This window comes from Musca vetustissima, unplaced genomic scaffold (genome assembly GCF_032173495.1).
Source record: "Musca vetustissima isolate MV318-11 ecotype Yass unplaced genomic scaffold, APGP_CSIRO_Mvet_v1 utg19436, whole genome shotgun sequence".
In the NCBI taxonomy this organism is placed as follows: Eukaryota; Metazoa; Arthropoda; class Insecta; order Diptera; family Muscidae; genus Musca; species Musca vetustissima.
In genome coordinates, this window is record NW_026884542.1 from 140039 (window position 1) to 167849 (window position 27811).

Genomic DNA, 27811 nt, shown 5'->3' on the forward strand with positions numbered 1-27811 from the left:
ACATCAAACAAAATATTTTTACAGCTAACATCAATTGTATGCATTATTCTAATGAATGTTTTCGAATTCAAAATTATGCAAATTTCAATTTAGATATTAATTTCATTTTACTTCCAAAAATTTCGAATGTGGAATAAATGGTCTGTTCTTATATGGAATGTGCATGATGTAAAGTCATCTGTGTCTCTTTCCACATCAACATGTATATGTTTTGGAATGGAAATATGTGGGGAATTAAAATTCATGTGCGAGTACTGGAAACCAACGATTTGTTGAGTACAAATTAATTTAGTTGTCAGGTAATTGAAAATGTCGATTTTGCAGAAAATTTTAATATGAGTTTTGTTCATAACCTAAACTTGTATTGTGTTAAGATTTATGGATTTGTGGTTATAATCGTAAGTCAACACTATCAGGTGGTGAGCTAAAAGAGGTATCGTGCGTCATGTGTTCTTGCCAACGGATCGTATGGTTCATACGAAACCAAACTGAAAAATGTGGCAGATATTGTACAAAAAATTTGACTTGTATTTGCACAAATGTACGAAATAGACTCGGTCATTCTAAGTTATTCCAAACATATCCATTTTACATTGCTCTACTTCCGGATTTGTAAAAACTATTACCAATAATATTATAACCACTGATAGTTTAATCTTCACACTTATAAACATTTGCTGTTGTTTTTTTAATTAAATTAAAGAAAATAATTTAAAAGCTTTGACTTTTTACTATAATAAATTACATCACCGCGCCATAAACGAGGATGATGATCATTTAAAAAATCCAAACACACAAATATTTGCCACAGCAGACAACATGTGCGACAGACAGACGGACGGACAAACAACATTTGATGTTCATAAACTTGTCTCTTTCAAAATGAAAATGAATTCAAGAAAATGAAAACAAATCCCAAAGACTGAAAACGAAGCGATTCACAGCTGCAAAGCTTCTGACGTCCCTACGCGTGTGTGTGTGTGTGCGGACGTACATATATGATTCAATTCCCTGTATGCGTTTTGTGTGACTTAAATTTTGCTGGTGTTGGCCACACACGGAAACTGGCTGGAAAAAGGACAAGAGAAAAAATGAAAAGACAAAATGAACTAAAACAAACCATTTGTATTCGTCATAAAGGACGAAACGTAAGTCTAGTGTGGTTAAGTGTATGAAAAACACAAGAAATAAATTTCCGTATATGTAGAAACTATTTATTTGAGTGTTCGTGTGTGCCGATTGTAGTCGGTGTGGGTATGTGATTTATGATACAATACTCTTGGGTGATTTACCACACACTAATCATACCGATATTTGCACCTACTCTACTCATCTGACTAACGAAAGGATACCGCCACCATAGACCCTACAATATGTAGTAGCATTGTTTTAATTTTTGTGTGTTTGAGTTTTAAATTCACCCAACAGCCGACCCTTTCTTCGAGCCTTTTAAACAACCATCCAACCAACAAAAACAAAAAATGAAACCGACCAAACCGAAGAGCATTTGGCAAATGGTGTGTTGAACGTAAATAATATGTTTTCGAAATGGTAACATTTGCTACAATTTTCATACTTGACAATCATGGGGATGTTGATGGTATTGGTTTTTGGTTTTGACTTGGTGGCTGCATGTGTTTGGTGTCGCCAAAGGCAAGGCAAACATTACGTTGACAAGTGAGAACAAGAAGAAGATGAAGACGTTGGTGATGATGCTGATGGGCTAGGTGTCGTTTGAAATATACATGGATCTTTTTTGGTATCTCTGCCTTTATTTTTTGTTTTCGACTAAATTGCTATGTAACATGATTTATTTGGGACATCGTTGGGTGTCATTGTGGGAGGATACACATGGCGAATGTCTGCTCGGTTGTCTGCTTCGTTGGGATTGAGCAAACACAGAAGGAGTCTGTGTGTCGTTGCAGTGACTCATTTCATATCATATCAACACAACAAAAACAGAATCAGAAACAAAACACACACACACACAAGCGATCAACCAGAGACATTGAAACACTTTTCAAAATTGAATTTTTGACATAACATTTTGCAAAAATTTGCTGATGGCTTTCAAAAGGGAAATAAAATAACAAAAATGTATACGGTTTTCAAGAGCATGGGGAAATCAGTGGAAAAGTCAAAATGACATTGCCTTTACACTAAAACTAATAATGGGGGAGGTAAAAACACTTTGTTTTAGAATTGAATTTGTGGTAATACGCTTCGTTAGTTAGCAGAATAGGGGAAGAAAGGGAAATGTTAAAGATTATGTGCTCCATTAGATTTTAAATTTAGGTGTATATTTTAAACGTATTTGCAATAGAAGTTAAAATTTCTACAGATATTTCGGTTATTCGAACTTAAATTCTTGGTCAACGAAAAGTCAATGAGTACATTTAAAAATCCTTGTTTCAGTAAAAAAGTTCATGAAAATCTTCTAAAATTGCTATAGTTGGAAAATATTAAATTCGTTTGGTATTACCTTAGTATTGCCCATATATGTTGTTATCAATGATATTTCCAATATTGATATTCACTTGTTATGTGACCTTAACATGAATTATAGCAAGTGTTTTACTTAATACAATACACATTCACTTAACGTAACAGCCACCCGCTCCTCCAATACATGTCAACACTTGTATGTCAGTAGCAACGGAACAGGATGTGCTTTGAAATGTACGAAGGTTATTACATAACATGTCATGCCTAGCGCACATACACCTTCCGTTTCCTATTTTCCACCCATTCTTTACAAATCAAAGTAGCAATAGCGGCGACAGCAATGTGAAAGGCAACCAAATGCTTAAACAAACACAACTAAAAAAAAAACAAAACCAGCAAATCTCTTGAAAGAATATCCAAAATCGTAAACCTTACGACCACAACAAAACAAAACAACAGTCAAAATGAAAACCCAAGTAGTAATATTGATTTATATTTTGAACGTGTACCCCAAAAATCCAATATGGTGGCATTGGTTAGCAGCTCGAACTAAAACAGCCAACAAATACCAAACACCACCCAACCCAAACCGCATTCAACTGAGAACTATACCACCACCATTTTACCATCACAGCCAGAAACAAAGAACCTAACACTTGGTTACAGCTTTCCTCCAAAAAGTCACAGTGAGTGCGTGAGACGTTGTCGTTGTCCCCAGGAATACGAATGCGAAGGAATGAATAAACGGACGAATGTTTAGAAATTCATATTTGATTTATACAGAAACTACTAAACAAAAGTAATACATTCGAGGATGTACTCTCGTGTTCCATGCCATCAGGACTGCAGCTGTCTGTATGTATGTATGTTCATGAAGGTCGTACAAGTAAGTGGGTTCGGGTACTTGTTGAAAGAACTATACTCGTACCGATGCCATTGGAATGAGAAATAAATAATACAAGGAAATGCTTTAAAAAATATATATAGACATTCACTTGGATTATGGTCTATTCCACGAGGTCTTTTGTATGAAGTTGATATGTTCGGTATTTATCTGTGCAATTTATTAACTCTTTCATAAACATCACAAAGAAATATTTTTAAACGACTTCCGCTGGGAAGCAGAAGAAATTGTAATAATCAGTATTTCAATATATTTCAATTATTAAAAAAGCTTTAAAAATACTTTTGCCTTCCACCGTCTATGTTCCATGTTGTTTAAGTATTTTAAAAGAGTAATTTTGTGGTAGTGATGGAAAAATCGGGGGATACCGCAAAACGTGAGCCTATATGGAAAACTATTTGCGGATAAAAAAGAAAGATATGAAAAACGGAAAAATATATGGTCAGACACCTTCGAAATATACTCTTCAGCGGCATATGCATAAATCGAGTTATATTTCATGGTGTTATTGATTAGACACAAAAATTGGAAACCACCTTTAGGTATCAACTATTCCAAAACGTATGTCGAAAATTCGTTATTTTCCAATAATCCTAAGCCTAATGATATAATAATACTAGGCATAATATTAATTTCGGTCCAAAATTTCGAACATCCAAATCCATAATCTATATCCAACTTTATAGTGATTCCAAATAAGGTACTAACCCCGTGATGAGCAGTGTCATATCATTTTGAAATACAAATATATAAAATTAATATTAATATAATCGAAATAAAAGTTTTATAAGAATAGCAAAGTTTATATAAAATGCAAATTTCAGAAAATTCGAGCACTAAACTAGCACTATATCTGAACCAACTTAAGCGATTAAACGTACACGTTTTTATGATATTATCACGAAACCGCAAAAAAAATTGTTCCCTTTTTTCGCCAATCCATAAGAATGCGATTTAAATTAAAATATAATTATTATTTGTATACAACTTTTTTGTGTGGAAATACCCATTGCTTTTATTATTTAACTACTATGCTATTCATGTATATTGAAACATCATTCTCAAACAATAGCAAAAAACAATTTTTCTACATAGAGCCAGAGCCAGCAAAAACAACAAAGAATACAAACAAATCTATGACGCCAAGGAATAGGATATCTGAATTGTAGAACATGGCATAAAATGGCATTAATATGAGAATTTGCACAGATTTGAAACCACTACAGACATGACGCCACATCGTGATATGAATTTATGGTTTTAATTCAGCATTTTTTTCACTTCAATTTTTTATTCGTTTTCATTTGTTTTTTTTTTTCAAACATACATTTGTTCGCTATTCTAGCATTGTTGTTGCAGTTGTAGTCTTTGAGTTTTGTTTGCTTTTTAATTGAAACGTTTTTTTTTTTTTCATTTACACTTTTACCATGCAATGCAATGGAATTCCATGAAAATGCCATCAAACAATGGGACACATTGTTGTTTGGCTGGTGGTCTTATTTTGCATGGAAAGAGCCGTCTTCTTTGGTATTGATGGCATAGGACCTTGATTGAAAAACGGTGGTTTCGATTAGAATTTTTTGTTGTTGTTGTGTTTGATATCAGTGATTTACTACGTCTCTATATTGTCATATGATTGCTGTGTCAACGTACAATTGTTGTCACTCATTCATTTCGTGTAGTTGTTGTGTTGTTAATTCTTCGCACACACACACACACACACACAGTCAGTTCTAACAATTTGAACTGTTATTGACAGCTGCCAGCCATTAAGTAGGTTTATTCCTTTATTTGCTTATAAATGGTTTGATTGTTTGCATACTTCTCTGTGTGTGTTTGCGCGTGAACAGTGGACTACTAAATAATTTGGAGAGGACCGAACATAAGATGTTGTACCCATGTGTTTCCGGTACACCTGGAGGTGGCATAAATGGAAATATTTATAACGAAAAGACATGCCAATTCCTTTTGTTCTCATTTGTTTGATTGAATAACGAAACATTTCTTCAGCATATATTTATACTCCTTAAAACCATATTGTGAAGACTGGCTTACGTGATAAATACCATTTCACGTTTATAAAGGTGTAAGTATTTTAAATTGATATAAGATATGTCTGTTTTAAGTTGTTTCAAATTTTAAAAAAATTCAGAATAAATATGCATAAGTATTTAGTCTAAAAGCAGCACCTACTGCAAATAAGCCTTTCGTGACGCATCCCTATTCAGTAACTTTTAACAAACTATCGATATTCTTTAAATTTCTTTTGTTATTGTAACAAAAAAAAAACAACAAAACAAACAAATGAAATTGTTGTGAAATAAACAATATGGAATGTTGTTTAAAAGTTTCAGAATAGGCTTACTAGAGTAATGAAATGTTCATAGACTTCTCATGAAATACTAAGCATGATTAAAATAACCCATTACACGTATATAATGTGTTTTAATAGTTTAATAAAAATTCATATTTCATAGCATCCAAGAGAGAAAAAAATTTATGCTTTTGTAAACTTATTAACCTTGCCAAGTTCATTTTAACTCGGTCACCACACTGTGCTACAAAACTGTGGCTATTACACGTAACATTTTTGTTCTAACTTTTCCTGCCACTTGGCATCCAACATGGCTGATGCCTGTCACTTTCATTCTGTCTTCGACAATCTGCCACTGACAGCCACCATTGGAAAATTACATTTCAGCGTGGTGGTGGTAGGCGCACGCTGCTGCTCCACAATGATGATAAATATAAAATTATCATCACTTCCTTTTTTCAGCAGTGGTGCTTTCATTTAATTTCCTTTGGACTTCTTAAATGGCAGCTACTTGGACTGTCAATTCAACGCAACGTTTTCCCTCTCTCTCTGTCCTTTCGATTCTCGTTTTTTTAAGTTTGTTTCGTGATGCCTGTCAATTTGGTTGTTATGTAGAAAACCAAGTTTTGTGGAGGTTATTTTTTTGCCAACAACCGCCGAACAAACCAATCTGTTTCTTTGGTTTTTTGTAGTGATGATGATTCACTCTGGCCCGCGACCTGCTCTTACAACGCTTTGGACATAATCCCTTGTACATGGCAGGGGCCATTGCCGACAGACAGAGAAATCTCGAAAAATGCTTTCAGCCGCCAACCTAAGGCGGCATTACGAAAAAAGGAAATATACTTTAATTTTGAACATTATTTATAAAGGTTGCCATTTCGGGTCACTGAATAAGAAAAAAATATATACAATAACTGGGGTCTTTCTTTTTTCGTGGTTCCGTCCATGCTCCAAAACGCCCTCGTTGAGATTTAAGGCAAATTTGTCAATAATAGTTTAGACGATCCCTCCTTGAGCGTCCATTCAGTGGTTGACAATTTGACATGGTTTTGCTTGTCAACGATGCTTTTCCAATAATCTATGTCTGTGTGTGTGTTTGTGTTTATTTTGGTCTTTGCTTCGGTGTGAATGACATAAAAACGAATAGTATTTTATGATGTTGATTGGATTATTTATTGAAAACGAAGAATGTTTGTTGTTTTTATTTTGCACAATTTAAAATTCACTGTGTTTTTTCAAAAAAAAAAAAAAAAAAAATGAAATTTTCTGATCGAAAATTTCATTTATTATGGAAATGGGAATTTCACTATTAGGAAATATTTAATTTATAGGTCATATATTAAACTTTGCTTTGATTCACTTATTCGTATCTGTTTTTTTGTGTGTTTTTTGTTAAAATTTGTTAGCATAGATCATGTTTCCAAGGAGGTATGAGGGGGGAAATCACACCACGCCAGCAGTTAGTCAACAACGTATTAACCTTGAATTTGTTTCACAACATAAAACGTTAGCAGAACATGATATTCTTTATACATTCTTTTCCACACCGTACACAATGAGGGTGTATGTGTGTGTGTGTCAAATACACCAAAGAAGCATAACTCAACACAGTAGCTGCTACTCTGCATTCGTAAACGCCTCCCTCAACAACAGCAACGTGCCCAGAAATTAACTTTAAACACGTGAATTGTAAATGATGAAAATGTAAACCCCGAACATGCTTTGAATACCAAATAGGCAAACAGATACAAACTGTCATCTAAACATATGGGGGAGAAATCGACAAGAACAGAAGCCATGAATGATTGTAGTATAACATTTTATCATATATCTTCTGCCCTACTCCCTCTCACCCCTCCCCTCTGTGGCTCGGTCATATAGAAAAGGACCGTGATTTGCCAACATTAAATATGTCTATGCGAGCTAAATGTTATTTATAGGGCTGTGCCTTGCACTTGTTAGAATGAAAGTGAATCCGTTTGTGGGATTTCTATTGGAGTGAAGTGGAAATATTTGATTCCCTTTTTATGACATCCTAAGGACGGAAATACCTTATGCTCATACACATACAAACACAGCATAGAGAATTTCTGAGTAGAATTCGTTCTTTTTTTGGCCAAGAACGGCGATGGATATTTGTCGTTTTCGTTTTTTTGGAATGCCTAATATAAGTGGCATAGTCGTGCTGATATTTGATGGAATTTCTTGGCAACGTCAAAATGTCTGCATGGTTGATAGGACATCAAAAGAAGACCACTAGGTAAATATGGCAACCAAAAGCCATCCCACAGCTGCGGCTATGCCATATACATACATACTTAAGCAAAGAGCATCTCTTTGATTTACTTTTCCCTTGTCATTATTTGTAATTGACTTTAATTCGAAATCTGATTTAGGCTAATACCAGTAAAAAATACAACAACAACAGCAACAGCAACCGGGAGCACATAGAGTGAATATCTTAAAACAAGAGCAAATAGCTATATACCAAAGAGTATGAAGATAGATAGTGGTGGGATATAATTTTTAGCAGGTCACATCAGAATATTCTATGAGGCATAGTGAAATTGTTTAGACTGTTAGTCGTGTGGAACGCTTACCAAGTGACCTGATATTAAATGGTGGCTAAATTTACGAAGCCGTGTCTTATATATGATGACAAATAAAATTGTTGGGAATAAACTGGATGAGAAGCGGAATAGGTAAAATGATGTAGGCTAAAAGGCGTTCTACATCATTTCAAATTTCTTCAGTTTGAATTCGAAATAATTTAAAGTACGTAATAAATAGTGGTGAGGGGTTGTCGGGCATCCCATCGCAGAAACTGGGATGTAAGAAATATACAATATATGATGTTTTATTAACATAAAGCTATATGATATATAACTTTAAGTTTGGATTTCTGTATTAAATATTACAGAAAACAGTTTCAGGATGTAATTCTCCACAAGATGTTGGAGACTGTTCGCAGTGCCCGGTATTTTAACCAAAAATATTAAATTAAATTTGTGCCACTATCAATCATATTATCCAAGCCAAACATTACATCAAAGATCGTGTACGAATGGTAATTTGGAAAAATATTTATGTGGGGGTTCATAGATATTTGGAAATGAAAAGGCAATAAGTCCACTTTTTTTAAAAATTGAGATTTTAATATAGACATGTTCAAAAAGTAAAATTACTTCCATTTAATAAATGCATTAAATAATTATGAACTTGGTTGTTGTTGTGTAGTAATAAGTAATGGTACTAAGTCCTATTTGTTAGATGTCGCTGTCTACTCATTGCCGTTACATGTTAAGTCAGCGATATACATTTTTTAAACTTGAAATGATTACTTTAAACTTATTGAAACACAAAAATATTCCAAAAAAAATTTTGTTTGTTTTTTGTTAAAGTCCACACCTCAAGGCAGTTGTCACTTTTTGGTGTATAGAACTCAAATTCGTATTTCTTTAAATCCCCAACAACAACAAAATATATATTTAAAAGTTTAAATGGCCTACAATGTTTGGGATTTAGGTTACAAACATCATATCAATTCTTAAGTACTACTGTATTTTTCTTTATATTAAGTTGTAGATTTCCTACCCCTGTAGAACTTTTCAGCAAGAAGCTGCTTCAGCCCATTCTTGCATGCAGTCTTCGTTCTGACAACAATAACAACGTAGGTGGTTGAGATTGTAGTTGTTGGCGATGATGGTAGTGGTGATGGTGGTGTACATGAAGATACCAAACAACATGATGAACTCTTTCCTTATTTTTTTCTTCTTTCTTTTCCCGTTTTCTCGGTTTCCTTTCTTTTCTTATTTTCGAATGTGTTCTAAATAAGACTGTTGGGAATTGTTCATGCAGTGCCATTGTGGAAAATGAAAGTTTACATAAATATACAAAACATTTATTACAATCCCACATGACTCTCAAGAAAGATGTGGCACAGCAGAAAAAAACGGCAACAACAACAGCAAAACAATGAAAACAAAAATTGAAACTCTCAAGAAAAACTTTTCATTTTATTGAAATGTGCAAGACATGTGGTGCTAGTGGCCAGGAGTGGGGAAAGTGGTGTTGGTATTTATGTTAAATATGAGTCAGGCATTGCAATCGATTTTAATGCACAAAATCTGTAGAGAGTTGTTACAGCATCAAATTATGCATGACTTTTAATGTTTAAAATCTCTATCAATAATAAATTACCTTTCATTCAAAGGGAGATACTTAGAATGATTTACAGAGAAAGAAAACATTTTAAATTTATACTCGTTGTGCCAACAACAACATTTCCAATTCTTAAAAATTTGTAAAATAAAATGGTAGCTGTTAGTTGCTTCTGAGCAAGAGTATAAATTAACACTTGTTAATTTTGAATCTAGTTAAGTTACGTTTCCTGACAATTCTATAAAATAAAGCTATTTAAGGCCTGTTTTGATTCTAAGGAATTCACAATCTTTTTGCAGCCTTTTTATATAATTAACTGTGTGTAAGCAGGTCTGACCTACTTTTGCACGTTCAAATGTATGTTAAACAGTTGCACACGTTGATCGCATTACAAAATGTCAACATTAAAACTTTTGATTATTCTAAGAAAATGTCATCCTTCTTTTGAAACGCTTCAACGTTTCACGTCACAACTGTGTCTTTGTTATATTTCCCTATATCTTTGAAATCCCTGAAAGCAAAAACAAACAAAAATTTAAAGCTTTAAATAAAAATTTCGAAATGTGCCATAGAGACTTTATATTTATTTGACGTAGAGATAAGGTAAACAAACATCTCTGGAGGAAAATAATAATCTTCACAACAGATTAAAAAAAATCGAGAGTGATATGTATACGTATATAAATTTATAAGTTGTTCTCGAGAATTTTGGATTGACATGCTGATGTGATATTTAAGGACATTTTTTGAAATCCCATTTTTCAGCATTAACATACTGATGACATTAATTGAATTTATTATACGGAAATTGTGTGTTCATTTGCATTATGCTTGAGAGAATTTAAGGTTGATGTCCTTTGATGTAGTATTAATCGTAGGCTATTTTTCTCCAAAGGAAACCAAAAAATAAATAAATTAGAAACCATAATGAAATTAAACTGTTTGGAACTTTATAAACAAAGCACGTGATGCATTTTTTTACATCACAGCATAACCTCTAATATTTTCAAATAGTAATTAAGGTTGAAAGGAGGGGCGGTTTAATCAACCACATGTCCGGCATTTGGACGTACACTTAAGCAAGTCAAGCCCTGTTATGAGCTTTAGAAGAGTAAACAAATTAAAAGAAGGAGTCTTGAGATTTTGTGTCCACAATGAAGTCATTCCTTAATTTTTTTATTTACATGTCCTCATGTCAATTAAGTAATTTCCCAAGAATTGGTTTTGCAATATCTAGACAGTGGGATAGGATATTTCCAACAAATCGTTGCCTTCCCCGTGATTCCAAGTATTCAATTTTGAGTAAATTTGCATGCATACTGGGGAGTCCCATGAGAATACTCGTCAGTATGCTGATTTCCTTTCTTTAAACATTAATATTTGAAATACAAAGTGACAGTCAACAGACTCATATGTTAGAATTGATTTATTGGTATTCCACTTCAGTTTACTGCCTTTAATGACTCTCATCCCTCTCTTAAAATCAGATTCACATTAAATAAATAAATAAAGGCCGATACTAACCGCCGGATCTACCTTCCGGTAGTGTAGGTTTGGTTCCCCCACCTTACATGTATTATACAGACTCCCTACATAATCGGTGTTATTGTCCTAATTTTTCCCCGATAGCTATATGTTGCTTAATCAGCAGTATATTCATATATTCCTTAGCATATGACTGGTCCATGCTTTGTTAGTCTGGTCAACTCGGAAAACTTTTAAGTTTTTTAAGCGTGGTCTTTTACTTTAGTAACTTGCCAATTTTCCGAGATACCTTTATTGAGATAACATCAGCTTTCGCTATAAAGCAGTCAAAATATTTTGTAATATTTGAACGAATGATTTTGTAATTTTGATCTCGACACTCGTACAAACTAATGTACGGGTATATGTATATTTGTCTTAAATATCTCAGGTATCACTTCAACATGTCGAATACAATACTATTTTTGCTACCATATAAACGAAATATTCTTTTATTATCTTCGTCTTTTCTTTTTTAAATTACTAAAAGCAAATATTTCGATTTCCCTTTGCCAATTGTTGCTGATTATTCCTGTGAGCTATTTTCTAAAGAATATCAAACATTAAAAATAGTTCTTGAAAACTCAACAAAGTAGAACAATAGAATATAATTAATTAAACTCTCGTTCGCACTTTGGCGCGAAAACTTGCTAATGTAAGAGATAACTTAAAAATTGTGTAATGCGTTGCTTGGCTAATTTAACACAAAATAACAACAACAAAAAAGTTCAAGAAAGAAATTATATATATAAAACTTTATTACTTACATTCAATTAAACACATTATATTCGCCAAGAACAGGAAGAAAAAATAAAACTGATATGAAGAACTTAGCTGGAACGATGCTGGGGTAATTGTTGAAATCCCGTAACATTACATGAACTTGATGGTAAAAATGCCTGGAAATGTCTGTATGTTTGTCTGCTGCTAGTTAGTAGTAATAACTGTAAAATATATAAAAAGAAAAAAGAAACGACAACAAGAATGTAATTAGTATTATTTCAATTCTCTTTTTTTATTTTTATTTTTTTTTTTGTTTTTGGTTCTTTAAAAACAAAAAACCCGTCAGTGGGAGTCAAATTCTCAGAAACAAAGTGATGATGATAATAAAGGCGAAAGAAAGAAAGACCAATAAAGGTCAATATCTACAAAGATGATTATAATGAGAAAATGAACTGAATATGAATCGCTACAAGACTATTTAATGGTTAATGAGGAAATCGAATATGCAGGGCTAATGAATGATAAATGGATAATAAAAAATTGTTTGGTAAAAAGCAGGATAATTCACTCAAATTGGCATATTTTTTATAAGGTCTTATTCGGTCGATTTTTTAAGTCTTAATTGGCACAAAAAAGGAGTATCAATAATTTTTCTGATTCCATTTAAAGTACAGATTAAATTTGTTTACCCTTTGACTAATTTTGAATAATGTTGTTTGAAATAGAAGACTTGTCAAAACCATTCAAGTGCTTAGATTTGTGAATATAGATTCATGCTTACGTATATAAATGCCGTACTGCGTAATTTATGGTACATATTGACACCATTTAACAAATGTATTAAAAAAAGTTAAATTCGCCGAATGTGTCCCTACCCAGAGTAGCTTCGGCATTTGATGGGAATATTCGGAACATTGGAGTTTATATCCTCTAAACGTTCTATTTTGTTTTAATATGCGACGCAATATTTAAGGCTATATTTTCTAGCGGCGGACGTTGACGTCTCAAGGTCACACACACTATCAGAATGTGCCCCAATGCCGAAGGTCACCTACACATATGCTAACAAATTACAAACTTTACAATGGAAGTATATCGAAGCTCTCGCAATGAAATGAAAATTCCATAATTTGTATTATTATAATGATATCTCTTATTAAATTATTTGAACCTCTACAATATTATGTTTTAAAATTCAACCTCCCGCTAAAAAGAACACCAACTTTAATACCACCACATTTTCGGTAATTTCTCATCAAGTCATTGTTATCAATATTTTCATTCCTGACATTATCATGTTGCTGCAAAAGCTATATATTTACAAATGCAAAATCATAAATTGAATATTTGCCTTTTCCTGCCAAAAAAAGCACAACAAATGAAAATTGTTAAATTGTTTTGTACAAATTGTTGGCACATGCCAAATAACAAATCATTTGCTGGGCATTGTTGCAGTCAAAAATTCGCAAGTTAATTAAATTCACACGTTTGTGTGCATTTGTAACATATGCCACAATGCTTCGGCAGTCGGCCAGGCAGCAGCAGCATCACCTCCCCATCACCATCATTATTGTGAAATTGTAACATTGTTAAAGTGGCGAAATAACAACATTCGGATATATTTGAAACTAAAAATTGCCCGGTAAACCGAAAATGGTAAAAATATTGTTTATGCTCTTTATGGCGATGATGTTGGCGGTGCGGAGGATTGCACAATGGAATTCGAATGGAATTTTAATTAGCATATGAACCTTTTGAATTGTGCGGCCAGAGTTAATGGCTTAAACAAATAACGCGCCGTCAGCCAGGCTATGCAAATCAACAAATGAATGAATGAATAAATGGTGGACTTGCCTGGGGAGGTGGAATGGTATAATTTTGTTGAAAACATCAATGAGCATTATTGGCAACTGGCAAAATGTATACATGTGTGTTGCTGTGTGTACATATTCATGAACCCCTGGATGGATGAATGGATAAATGTACGCCCGGATATTTTTAGTCTCCACGTGAATATACCGAATCAACAACAACAAAATATGCACATAAATGGAAACTAACACCAAATCCTGCGAGACGTGCGCCGCTCATTCATTCGCACACCACTCAGTCAGTTCAATTCATTCAGACTTTATGCCTTGCGTACAATTGCACATTCGTGAATCCATTGTAAATACAAAGCAATTAGTCGTATACATCACCTATTCGAATATGTATGTATGTAGATGGTTTACCACGGTGTTGCACTTCCATATACATATATCAATATGTTTGTGCGCACTCGTGTGTGCAATGAATGTGGGGGTACATCATGCAATTCACATGTCTGCTGGTGTAAAATACCAGAACCTGCCAGAATAGTATAAAAGTAACTTAACCATTCGAGTGTGAGTGAGCTGTTGACAGGACTACTTGACGGAAACGAAAGCAAAACTTAACCACAATACAATAAACTGAAAGTTTTTTTTATTTTTGTTATTTTTTTGTATGTGGCATTGATGTGTTCAGTGATCGTGTTTAGATTCCAAAATGTTAACATGTCTTTTGCAAAACAAGAAGTCGAAATAGGGTATAGTTCGTGCTACTAACATGAAAGTTAGATTGCAATTAATTGCCAACATTGATTGGTAGATTGAGGAAAAAAGCTAAACAAACAGCAGTAGGAATAGCATCAAAGGTAAGACACTTTCAACAATGGTTTGTACTTTTCATCGATCTGAAAGGAATACTATGGAAAGACTGTTCAAAGTGTTCAAAATTTATATGGAGTTGAAGTCTAAATTTTTTATGTAAATGAACACAGCAGGTGACAGAAGTATGTGGGTGTGTAAAGCACCATCATTAAACGAAATATGTGGGAATCATGCACACCATTTAATACGCCACATCTTTCTGAAGAAAAGCGTACTAAACCATATGACAATATTGACCTCTCACTTCATAAGTCTTTTTACCTTCAAAAAAGATCAAACTCATAAACTTGCATACATTCCTCGTAGTATCAGCAATCGTCGAGAGTCCGGGAGTTCATGTGCATGTCTGTGCTATGATCAGTCTGTATACAGACATCTATCAACTTGTTCAATAGTATTTGGAGGACAAAAAGTATTTCAAGTTTAAAGTACCATATTTTTATTGCAAACATGTTGTTGTCCAATGTTATTTTCTACCCTTTCAAGTTCCATACCGAAACTAATTATAGAAAATGAAATGACAAAACATTCCTTTTATTTGTGAATGTTATTGGCTCCTTTGGAATCTATCATTCAAAATAAATTGTCACTTCAAATCTTTTCAAAAGTATTTGAATGGAAAAAAGAAACATTAAAATTGTACGAGCCAACCTGTCTTGTCGCCAACACAGCCCAAGCATACTGTACCTTGGCCATGATGCACAAACGTTCTGGTTGGCTGTGTATGTGTGTGTGTGTGTGCTGAACTCGTACATGTTATTCGTGTTGATGCACATTTTAGCCCTTATTTGCAGTTGTTCGTGCGGAATTTATGCAAACGTTAACAAAAACAATGTTAATTTCTATTAATGGCCACTTTGAATAGCTTTGCTAGGTTGTTACTAAGACCAGGCGAGGAGAATACTAACAACTTTGACTTGTTCTTTCTTTGTCTGTCCGCCGTTTGTCTGTCTGTCAGGGTTGTCAAATATTTCTCTTTTTTGTCCCCCCATTTTTAACAAATGAATGCAGCCAACAGCAGTCAAGGCAAATGCATAACAAGCATGTTGTAGTTGCATGTTCTTGTTCTTCTTCTCCTCGTCGTCGTTGGTTTTGGTTGTTGCTGTTGTTCTAATGATGACAAGTTCACATGAACCTTGGTGACAATATTGTGTTGCAGTGCCAACATAGGCCAACACTCTTCTGTCGTTTTGGTATTTGTTTTGAGGATTTAAATGAATGGACCGTCATGCAGACAAAGTGTCAGTCAGACAGAATGGCAGGGGTGTTCGTTGACTTTGTGTCAGGTATTTCTTGTTTTGTTTTGGGCATATTTTTCAATGACAGACGAAACATAGAATTCTCATGTTACTTTTGCTCTCTATATTCGACTGATTTAAAATAACATTCAACATTAATGGTTGTTGGTATTGTTCGGTTGCAGGTAGCAACTACTACTTCGTTAGGTGGCAGCTTTTACGATGGATGAATTCTATAGAGCACAGTGGTTTTGATTTTACTTGGCTCGAGTTGGGCAATATCGTTTTTGAAGCGGCTAGCTCTGGGATTAAGCCCTCCAAAACTGGGATTACTTCTGACAATTTTCAATGAAAAGAGGTACCATTTTATGGGGCTGTACCTAAACGTGAGTCTATATGATCCACCTGCGAACGTGACCTATCTGCAAAAAAATACTAGTGTGTGAGTAAATTTACATCGAATTGTAACCAGCTTAAGAAATATTTTTGATATCGATGTAGGTGTACGTAACTTCCAGTTCACACTCACTAATTGCAATACTCCGCACCACTGTTCCCTTTTTCTATTTAAGTTTTCTGACTGTTGTTTCTAATCCGTTTTTGTGCTTAATTGTTTCTAAAGGTGGGTTGTACCTTTTGTTGTCGCAATGTTTTTCATAAACAAAATCACATTTAACGAAGTGTTAAATTTATTTATTTTTTTTTTTACAAAAATACCTCCTCATAGAATGGCGCAGTGAAGGTGTAGAGCTGTCATTGTAATTTGTTGTAAACGTTTTATTTTGCCATTTTTTTCTGCAGCTTTAACCATGAATAATTGCAAAGTTTTTGTGTTGTTGTTATTTACTAACTCAAATATGCGAACACGAACATTCTAGGATGGGTACAACACAAGTCCTTGGTAAAATGTGGAGCTGTTGGATTTTTATAATGAAGGTTGGCTGTCCATCATTGTTTGCTAAAAAATTGAATGTTAAATATTTGTCGAATTATTAGCAACAATGAAGGTTACTGAACAAATATTGGCCCATGGAAAAGTTTGCAATACGTTTAAGTCACATTAGATCAAATTTGTTTCTCAAAGCAACATTTGTGTGCCTTTTTCCCAGAAATTTTGTCTGTGGATAATTCAGATGAATGTTTTGAAATTTCTCAATTTGTATTCGCAGAATTTTGTCGCTAATCATAATGTTTCTTTTCCAAAAAAAAAAAAAAAAACTCTTCAAGAAAAGCCTACTTATAAATTTATGACTTTTGGCGAAATTGAAAAATAGAATTGAGCAGAAACAACCGCACAGACCGATAGATGTCAATAATGGTCATTGACATTGAAATAAATCTTGTTTATATTCAATGATACTATCATGGGAATCCTGACAAGCAATTGCTACTTGGAATTGTATTTAACAAAAAAAATCCCTAGATTCGTATTAATGATTAAAAATTGCTAAATATAAAATGTTAAGAACAGGTATTGGAAATTTGAAGGAAAAAATAAACAGATAATTTATTTAATAGAGAAAATAATACAGCTATCGAAAGTTATTTGGGATTTATGAAAGATAGACTGTGCTGGCATAAAAGAAAACAGTAAAGAATTAAATACTTATAACAAAAATTCGGAGTATGAAAATATCTGTAAGTAAATAAATTGGCTCAATATCTTTTAATTCTAGGGCTATTTTAAACAATTATGGATCGATTACTAAAACTCCATTTGCGATTTCAACTGGCAACGCCACTGAAATAAAACTTAACATTATGAATATCAACTTTTCTCAGTTGCTGTCGATAATACTGTTTTGACACTTCTGCAACTAGAAATATTGTAAACAAACACAAAATTGAACAGCAACAGCAATTCCTCCCCTCTTAAAAGTGTGTGCAGCTCAAAGGATTTTTTCGGAGGCAATGACTTCACCTTCGCATGGCTCAATCCACAATGTCGGTGGTTTTGACCGAAGTTGTCCGGCTAATAGAGGAAAAACTGTGTAAAATTTGGATTGTTTCCAAATTAACAGAGGAGAGGAGGAAAAGGGGAAGAATAAAATGTTTATATTCGAAAACAATGTTCCCGGGAGTTGATGGCATACATATCATGGCCCCAAAAGGAGATGTTCGCCATTTTGTAGTAATTTTAACAATTATTCCAACCAAATTTCAGTTGTTGTTGCTAAACATGACTAAACAGCAACCAGAAATAAATGGTTGCCGAAAAATTATATTTGAAGCAATTGAAGTTGACAACAGTTGCCATCCATAATTCAAATTTGGCAACCGGCAACGCCACTAAACTATGGTTACCATCTGAATATTAAACAAAACATCATATGTATCTGGAATTCGCAAAAGATTCTAAAAACTAGTAAAAAAAAGTGTCAGTCGGTGTTCCCGACAGATATATACCATCAACCTATGGTTTGAGGAGGTCTTAGGTATTACACACAAACTTCTATTTTTTATGTTTTTATCGAAGAGGTTTCGGATTTAATGTTGATCAAATCGGTTATTCAATTCGCTTCGAATTAAATTTACAAGATTATAAAATATTGACACTTTGTGTGGGAGGTAACAGAAGGAGTTGACCTATCGGACTTAATCTAGGCTTGGTAATAATAATAAGTCGTGCAAAGTTTGGTTCAAATCTAGCATTCCATTCGCCTAATATTGGAGTTTTAAATATTGCTAATTTTTACCATTTTCCATTCAATAGAAGTTGTGGAAACACGCACAAGTTTAACCCCTCTTTTGAACCTAACCTAACAGTTGAGGATTTCATAAGCGCGTTTTTCAATCAACTTGGCTGTAATTATAGAAATTAAATAAAATAATTTCGTTCCCAATACAAATCAGCTATAACTCCAATAAAAACTTATACAACTTATTAGAAAAAATACTATTGTTTATTTTCTCGCCCGTATGTTTATTCCAGGGAAATCTTGTCATGGATTATATGAAGCCAATTAAAATTTATGGTAAAAAAAGAAATATAACAACGAACAACCATCACATATACCCTATTCTACATTAGCATATACATACATATTACCCTGTTGATACCGCATAAATATCACAAATCTTATGAAATAGCTTTGATGCGACAATAATGTGGCACACAACACGCGGTTGAACTCAGAGAGTCGGGCGGGCGGTGATGCTGGGTGCTAGATTATTTGTGAAATTCTTGGGCAAAGTAATGTTCTTCAATAGATTCAACGAGACACAGCTTTTGTAAAACCGCAATCAACATATTGCTGGTATTTGCCAAGTCACTGTTCCATTCCTGCCCATGCCCCCAAGATGTTTGCTCAACACAAAACCGAATCCGTCCAATCAGGAAAATATATGGTGGTGCTTTTCCTGGCTGTGATTTTATTCAAGAGTAAATAGGAAAAAGCCTCGAAATCTTAAATCTCCAGAAAACCCAAGTAAGCAAAAACGCAAACACACACACACACACAATAAAAATGATGCTGCTATTTTTGCTGTTGGTTATTGTAAATTTGTTGGTGTTGCACAGTGGGAAAAAATACCGATCTAGCGCGCAGAAAATCAAAAAATGAAGTTGAAGGAAACTTTAAAACATTAATGCAGTTTTAAAGTAGAGTGTTGAGAGTACTTAAGTCCGTATAAAATAATCCGAATTAATAAGCTAGAACGGAATAACGGTACATTTAAAACAGAAAATTTTTCCAATGTTAAAAATGGCATTTTTTTGCTATAAAATTGCGATGGTCGTGTGCATTCTGTGAATATATTATTATAAAATTTTGTCCATTTTTGATATATAGTATTGGTATTTAATTAAATGGTATAGTTATATAACCCATAAGTTATTTTAATTTAGGTGTTTCGGGCTAAATATATGTAAGGCCCGTTTTTTTTAATTCCTTCAATTAAAATAGGGGTTTAGTATGGAGTGCAGTCGAGTTCAGCTTTGATTTTTGTTTTATTTTTCTTGTGTGTCTGTCTAGAACATCATACTAAATTTTTTCCTGCGACTTCCTGCGATTCTCGGATTTATGACAATTTTTTGAAAAAATGCCAATTTTGTGTAGGAAGCTTTTTTAAGGTTTTGTTCAAATAAAATTAAAAATTTGTGAATTTTTTTGATATAATTCATCAAATATGACTTGGAATAGATCACAGCATAGCAGATAAGAAAAAAAACAAGTTCAAAATGTCCATCCTAAGGTTCAAGAGTACTGGGTGTGAGTATGAAAATGAGGGATTTAAGTAAGCTGCTCCAAACGTTGATTTTAAACTCATGCACTGAATATACATTTATTCCAAATGTCTTTCTAAATGAAAATTAAAATTACAACGAAATCGGTTGTAAGAGTCTTTTAAAATACCGCAGGTAAAGGGTCCACTTTATGAACCATGGAAAAATATCATTGGTGTAACATTCATATATACACTGTTTTACCTATATTTATGATTTTCGTGGAGGTGGAGTTTATGGACTTTTATTATACCTGTTATGGGGTTTCCAATGACTGACATGACTTCGGATGACTTTATGACTTTGTCATGCGAATTTCGTTAGGGTCGGATACAGGTATCAGTTACGAATGAATGCAAAAATACATATTATTTATAGATTTTTCTACCTATGAATGAAAAATCCGCATTTAACAAATGTTCATTCATAGATTTTTCTCATTCAATAAGTGTCAAAGAACGGGATTATACAAGTTATAAACAAGTGAATAGCGATTTATTTTAGTTCTTAAACAAGTGAAGTGGAAAAATTGTCAATTTTGTACAGAGAGCTCTTTGAAGTTTGGATAAAATCTAAACATGGTTCTGATGTAAAAGAATATATATTAAATAGACTTACTGAGGAAATATTTATTCTTTTCGTGGAATTATATTCTTGGTTCTATATGCCTTCAAGCATACACAAAATATTAGTGCATGGAGCTGATATAATCAAATGTGCAGCTTTGCCCATAGGAATGTTGTCTGAAGAAGCCATGGAATCCAGAAATAAGGACTTTCGGAACTACAGGGAACTGTACACCAGAAAAATTAGTCGTGAGGAAACAATGAGGGATCTTTTTAATAGGTTGCTATTTTCTTCTGATCCAAAAATATCATGTTTGTCTCGTAGTACATCTCTTAGCCATCGATATAGTGAGCCACTATCTGAAGAAGTCCTTAAACTACTGGAGGATCCAATGCTACCAACTAATTCAGATCAAAACTCGGATTCTGAATGTGATTAGTATTTAATAAGTAACGCCTAAATTTTGTAAAATATATATAGTTTAATGTTTTAGATATGTAATATTTACAATAATAAAGATATATATAATAACAATAGTGTTTGGCCTTAACCCACTTTTTACCCTCCAAATGTTTCCGAATTTTTAAAAGAAGCTTCCATTCTAGGAGTACTATTAGTTATAACGAAAAATATTGCTTATTATAAAATATTTCAATTGCCTCAAAATAGTAATTTTCACCTAAAAATTTAAGCTTTTTCTAAAAAAAAAAATCGGCGCTTAATGGGTTAATAAAAAAAAAATTGCCAAATTTTTTCATAAAATACTTAAAATTGTCCATCTAAATCTATTCTTATCCAAAATATCGATAAACATACAGTAAAACATCTACTTTGATTTTCTGCGCGCTAGATCTGCATTTTTTCCCACTGTGTGTTGTGTGCAGCTTTTCACTAATAGGGATTAGAAACGAAGGAAAAAAATAATGTCACGACAAATAATTTCAAAAACCCCTACTCGCATGTGGAGCGTAAAAAATAGGAAACATTCTGTATGATATGACACAAAAGGCATATGTTAGAACAAAGGACGATCATGTGTGCATGATGATAAATGGAGTTGTTATAAAAGAATAAAATGGAAGTAATACAATCAGGTGTAAATTTAAATTTGAGGTTGAATAAAATTAAGAAACTATTAGATATGGCATATAAAAAAATGGGTGCAAGAACTAGGTTCCAAAACTATATAGCCGACAATTGTATCAGTTATGTATCTGTAAAAAAGGAATGACATAAATAAATAAATACGTGTTCAGAACGAATGAACTCTAAACTCCAGCTTTTTCAGTTGTCGACAAATTCTACATGGGTGACCATGTTTTCGCAGTGTAATTGTAAAATTTTATGCCTTTGGTCGTAAGGGCTCAGGAAGAATTCTGTGAAAGTTTTCTTCCGTTAAACAAATTTTTTGCATTCCATTAATCATTCTAAACATAACTAATGTAATTTCTTTCATATATATTTATTACAAAGAAAGTTATTATACATTTCCGTAAAATGCCACGGGTGGGGCACCTTTGAACATGCCCATTAAATTCGATTTCTCAAAATTTCAAGTGGGATAATAAGACTAGGAAATTAACTGTATTTTTCACCACATTAATTTTTGTTTTTAAGTCATTTTATGTTTTAATAAATTTTGATCTGAATTTTTTAATTTTCGAACATTTTTGTATATATTTTTCAATAAGTAAATGCATTTCTGATATGTTTGAATAAAATACATTTATATTTTAACATAAACACTGTAAAAATCCAAGTCGTTCAAAAATGTCAAGCTTTGTTCAAAGGTGCCCCCCTGGGCGGTCAGTTTTGAACTCTTTGACTTCCTCCCTTAAAACAGCAATAAAATATTTATATCAAGCTTAATTTATGTCATATGTATATTCATTGTTAAGGTTACATATGTACCTATTAGTTAAAATTTATAAGAAACCAAAAATTATAAAATAAACAATGTTATGAGGCTTGAAGGAAAAAAGTGTTCAAAGGTGCCCCCTCTCCCCTACACATTTGCAATCGGGTACATTTTTGATTTTTATTCCAACTCACACGTACACATTTGCAATCGGGTACATTATGTTCAACAGGTGAGATCGGGAATGAACTAACCCTTTTTAATTTGGGAACAATAGCAATTATGTAAACCATTGTTGAAAATTGAACCATAACATACATTTCAATGTCCAATTTGGCGTAATCTCTGTAATTTTTAGTTATACTGATAGTTTCAATACGATTCTATATTTAAAATTTAACTCAAACCAAAACAAAAACTGTGTTTCCTTTTTTTAATTTATGTGGTAAACGAAATGTCGGAACATGTTAAGTGTATTTATACTGTACTAAATCTTAGAAAAATAAAACATGGAGAACCCACAAGGAAACCGGCCCAACCAACAGCCAGTCAGCAGCCATCCTGCCCATTTAAGTATCTACACAGGCAAACAACATCATGTGGTCGAAGTTAAGAGACTTGGTTTTCTTGTCAAACGTTAGTGTGCGAGTATGTTACGAAGTCTGCTCACTGTTATTGTTGGCCTCAAAGCTTAGTGATGCCAATTTTATGATAACAAGATTCAACTTCGGCTAAAGTCCAACACACATATGGAAAATCTCATGTTGGTCTCAACACAAAACTGTCCAAAAATGGTAGCAACAATTAGAGAGAAGTGAAGGCTGTAAGGTATCACGGAGTAACCAGACAGGAACAGACTTCATCAGTCTTGGCAAAAACAACAAATATTCAGGGTTTGGTTCTTGTTTATTTTCCAAACTGTACACACTTGTATGTGAGAGTGTGAGTGAATGTATGTGTGTTTATGGCGAATTTTGTGTTCATATAAAATCTTATAATTTAAAACATTCTGTGGTAGACTTTAAAAATTCCATTAACATTTAAGTCGTTTATATCAAATTGTCGTTTTTGTGGGTCCTTTCCCTATTTTTACTTCTGTTTCGGGTTGGCGAAGAAACTTATTTTATGTTATTTATACTGTTGTGTGTTTACCCTATACATTAAACCAATGTTTTACCGCATAAGTAAACATCAAAAGTAAACAAAAAAAAATTCAGACAAAAATAATATAAATAAATTTGAACTCTAATGGAAAGGGTTATTCAATTTGTATTTTTATTTGAAGTAAATAAACAAGAGGTTACGAAAATTTTGTGCAGATACAAAACGTGTACCAATGACGAATATTTTGTGAAAAATGCAAGTTTACTAGAGTTCTCAATCCAGCAATTACTATATTACTAGTAGACTAGGGATATAAGAAATATTTGTTCTTATAGGAGGTTTTTCTTATATGAATGTATTTTAAATCATAAACTGATTTTAATATGGATGACACATTTCCTTATGTCTGTTTCATCCATATATATATAAGATGTTCTTATATCCGTGGTTTACTGTATTTATGAAACACCATTTATTAGTTTTAGAAGTCTAACTCTGTAATTGATATTATTTTTTACAGTAATTGATTACATGTACTGAAATTGGAAACATATATAAAGAGTATTTCTCATAATATTTAAAGTCATTGCAGTTTGCCTTTTGAATAAATTTATGTTTTGTTTTTTTTTTTAATTTATCACATAATGAAATTCTTCTTTCATAACCCCATACAACAAACAATTTATATTTTAAATTTAACACACATAGCATAGAGGCAACACCCAATCGCTAAATGCAGCATTTTTGTCGACTGAACTGCACAACACAATCCCCTTCCTTTGTGTGGACTCGAACTGCAAATAAATGTTCCCCCTTTCTCTTCCAATTACAAAAATACCTATACCAACAAACGAACACGAAGTCGTGCAAAACTATACAAATATAGATAGTTTATGTTACATACTAACATTCAGTTTGTATGTAGCAGAATGTCAGCAGCATCTTTAAATGCGCTAATGCTAGTAGTTGGTTTGCTTGTGTATGTGTCGGTATATGAATGAAAGTATGTAAACGTAATGGTACGAATACCGACGCTGGTCGCATGACTGCATGATGCCACGCGCAGCATGCAGAACCCAGTGTGGACTCAAAGTCAAGTTAATGACCTTTGTGGCATCGTGCAGAGAGCTCGGAACAGCGAGACACAATAACACACACATAAACCAACATACAACGACAACATTTGGCAACATGTCCAAAAAACACAGCTTGTCGCATCTTTCACTTTTGTTGCAAATGAGGCGGAAGATCAAAACCATGGCCAGCCATCGTAGGTGCAGAACTGAGAGAAGTTCGTTCGCGAACACAAAATTATTTTACCGAAAATAACGAAATATGAAATGACTTTCATGGCATCGGCAGAGCTCTTTAAGAAGCATTATTTGAATTGATGGCGGCTACAATTACAAAATGTTATTAACTTTAATTAAGACTTGTGCTGTGGTGCTGCTGGAGCACAATGTAATGTTCAGGTGACGCTGAGGTGAGAATACCAATGCACAATAAATATTGCAAAAGAGAGATCAAAAATAATAGAGTTGACCCCAAGTATAAACTGAAATAAATGGGGTACACAAAAACATAACGAAAAAACGAGAGGAAGGTGTAAAAAAGGAAATGGATTTGTTTTCTAAAGTATATAAAAATGTAAAATAATTTGGATTTCCTAAATCTAGTTGGTTTTGTGGTTGAGCTCAAAAGGTATAAGAGTAAAAAAAAATTATATATTTATATTATATTTAATAAAAAAAGAAGTTTTTTAATTGAAATACATTACCTGTTAGCAGATTCGCTTTAGATAGAATTACGTACCTGAAAATAATAAAAAATGGAAAACAATAAATTAATTTATTTATAATAAATTTATTTGTTTGCTATATTAAATAAAAAATAATCCTCCAAAATCTTAGGCATTTCATTTATTTAAGTTAATTAGAAACCCTTGTCAGTTAAGATTAAAGAATACTACTTTTACTGTATCATATTTGACTTATAAAATGTTAAGTAAAATGGGTCTGTAAAGGTATAAAAAAAATCCGCTGTAACATTCACACAAAGCCACTTAAGTCTCTACGTTAGGGGTACTCAAAAAAGTTGGCGTCGGACAGTAACTGAGAAACCGCCACATGAAATGACTTTAAAAAAGAGAACGCAGAGAACAATAATAACAAGGGTAACAGATCTCATGATTGAGCAGGTATGCTCACCGCATATGTCTATTTTCGATCTAATTTTTAGTAAACGCCACAGTTCTATTTCATAGAAAAAAATGGACTTAAACCACTTACAATATGAACAACTAATATAACCGTACATACCAATAATTGAAACCGATATAAAAATACGAAAAGTTTGTGTAAGTTTTTTTTTCGAGGTTTGAAATCTCGGCAATTCTCAACTATTGTTACATTGTTATCATTGCTCTAGAGATGAACCGGAGGGTCTTAACAGAACTACGCCATTAGAGTTTAAGCTATACTAAAAATGAACCAATTTGCTCACAGTTGTCTTCGAGTGAAGCTACAAGTAGTCGTGCAAAATGAGGTCCTTACGAAAGGGTACGTTTGTGTCAAAAGCGCACCGATTTAGGAAAACCAACATTTGGAATTAGAAGAGCCTTGTGGAAGTTAGATGCTACCACAGAAGTCATAGAACCTACTTTGCGCAGAAATTGAGAAGTGGAAAAAACGCTGTTTGACTACTTTGAGACAGAACAAATAGTTATTCACAGGTGAATACACACAAACAGAAGTAAAATAAATCTCGTATAAGCAGTTAGAGGGCCGTGGTAGATTGGATTTTTACGGCATGGAAATTTTAACTAGTGTGCTGGGATGTATATTTTTTTAAATAGATATAGAAATTAATGTTTATTTTGTTTTTTTCCAAATACAATATAAATATTTCATGTGTAAAAGGTGACATATTCCACCGTCGTTTATCAATAGCTGTCACAACATAAGATGATTATCACTCTTCCAAATGACATCTTACAATCAAGGAAATTGTGAATATTGATCAGAGCACCAAGTTGAATGGAATTTTTAATTAAAAGGATGCTGGGATACTATTGAAGGAAAAGGATATTGTGCATGTTGCAGATATTCCCCTCTTTTCGGAGTTTATTGGTAAATTACAATGGGAGAACGGATAGAGCGTATCGCATCCTTTAGCATGACAACGAAATGGTCTCAAGTCGATGCAAAATATAAAAATGGCAATAACAACAACGACGTCAACTATAAATCGAGTCATAAAGTTCACGTACTTTCTTGCCATCCAAAAAAACGGGGGAAAACGATGAACGAAAGGAAAATGGAAAAATTGACATTTTTCAAGGTATGATGCATGGATGGCATTGTGCAATAAAAATGCCTGTTGCAACAACAATTGTGCAAAATGTTTTCCTTTCATAATTTTAAAAGGCGCCATAAAGTCGTGCAAAAGGTTGGACAATGTCTGTCGGGGCCATAAGAAGATGCACTTCAGTGTTTGTTTTTTTGTGCGCTATCTTCGCTTCTTGTTCTGTTTGGCGAAAGATATTTTCATTTTTAATTTATTGCACAAATACAGACACACACACACCCATACCCACACACTAACACCAACTTATTTACATTGAGAAAATCCGGCATAAAGTCGTGTATATTCCTCCTTAAATACTCTGTCCTTATGTCCGTCCGCATTTATTTTCGCCATGCTTAAGAGCAGAAAAGCTGCAAGATTTATGTTGTCATGAAAATATTTTATGAAACACATAAAAGGGCATTTTAAAACACCACGAAATGCAGCATAGATTTCATTAAAGATCCACACCATATTCAAGTGAATGACTTTACCAAACGGGGTAAGTGAGGAATGGGTGGCTGGCGGACGGAATATAGAAGTTTATGAATTTGCATAGAAAGTCTTAAAATAAATTTTGTGCAACATTAATTGAATTGTGAACTCCATTTTTTGTCGTTGTTTTGCAAGAAAATTCTTTTCTGCTTCCGTATGACATTTGCATGCTTCACACAGCAAAAATGTGTAGCAACAGAATCGTCCAAGTG

The 27811-nt window shown here is 33.3% G+C and overlaps 1 long non-coding RNA gene across 1 annotated transcript in view; it reads right to left on the reverse strand.

Moving 5' to 3' along the window:
• The window catches only part of LOC133331511 (uncharacterized), an 81198-nt gene that overhangs the window by 44368 nt on the left and 9019 nt on the right, over nt 1-27811 (reverse strand). Inside the window, exon 2 of the long non-coding RNA XR_009754387.1 lies at nt 12119-12260. This is a non-coding gene — a long non-coding RNA (uncharacterized LOC133331511). The remainder of the gene's footprint in view (nt 1-12118; nt 12261-27811) is intronic.